Consider the following 1,274-nt stretch of genomic DNA (forward strand, 5'->3'; position numbering starts at 1 on the left):
TAAGACTGGCAGTGGAAGTAAGCCTCGCAATAGACCAGTAGCCACTAGTGGATCCTTGACTCAAAATTTGGAGTTTGAATCCAGAATTCAGCAAGGTATGGTTAACAGTAGGAAGTAGAGCACCAGTTGCACCACCACTAAGCAAACCACAATCAGTAGTAGCAGAGTTTTTTGTCATTTATAATATAACTCCCAAATGGACTATGCTGCCTGCCACGGGTGTGGGGAAATTGGCATTTAATAAAATGAACCAACACTGGATTGGTGGCCTGTTTCAGTTACCAGTTCCTGACGCCAAGCAGTTTTTTGAGCACCATCACAGTAACAGTATTAGAAAAGTGTTGAATTTACTTACTGACAATGGGGCAAACTATTTGTGACTGTATAACAGCATTTAATTGCAGTGCTACATTAGGATGCTTCCATTGTGGCATAAAAAATATGCTTTTTTTCTGCACACAAAGGTGAATAGATCATTACAATGGATTCAGACTGGTCCCATACTACCCTAAAATGTGTTATTGAAACCATTGCTATTGCTTGCTAACTAAAGCAAAACCTCAAACCTTTTTTTTTTAATCTAAATTCCAGTTTTAAATTTTGATTCAAATTTCTGACTGTTTTTTAAACAAATTTTTACAGCACCTCTTATCACTACCATGGGAAAAAAAACATTTTATAACCCTTCCTCTAATGTAATATACTATTAGCTCCTCTACATACTACTAAATCTCCCTTTAATGAACAGCCAAAACAAAACCCCCTTCTACACTGTGATCTGCAACTGTTCAGGGCAGAAAGGTCAACATTGACACCCCTAATTTTTCTCAGTAGGGATTTTCTTTAAAGAAATCTAAATGATAAAGATTCTTTGCAATAAAAACATAGTCTACTAATTGTGGAAGAGCAAAAAGTCTGTTAGATAGTTGTAGTCACAAAATAACTAAGGCTGTTTCTTTATTCTTTCAATAATGATGACAAATATCTGAAAATATATGTTTTGTATATTTAAAAAAATGTGCAATACGCATTTGAAATGTGCAATATGCAATAATTTTAGGAATGCAAAAATGTCACCCTTACAGATAGCCCAACAATCTTTGGTGTTAATTCAAATGACCTAAAAGTCACAAATTGTTTAATGAACCCCTAGAACAGGGGCCTGCAACCTGCGGCTCCGGAGCCGCATGTGGCTCTTCAGCCTCCTTGTTGTGGCTCCCTTCGGCTGCCGTGGGGAGATCTCTGATGGGGGATCCCCTTCCTCCCAAGACACT

The sequence above is a fragment of the Pyxicephalus adspersus genome, chromosome 6 (genome assembly GCF_032062135.1).
Source record: "Pyxicephalus adspersus chromosome 6, UCB_Pads_2.0, whole genome shotgun sequence".
Taxonomy (NCBI): domain Eukaryota; kingdom Metazoa; phylum Chordata; class Amphibia; order Anura; family Pyxicephalidae; genus Pyxicephalus; species Pyxicephalus adspersus.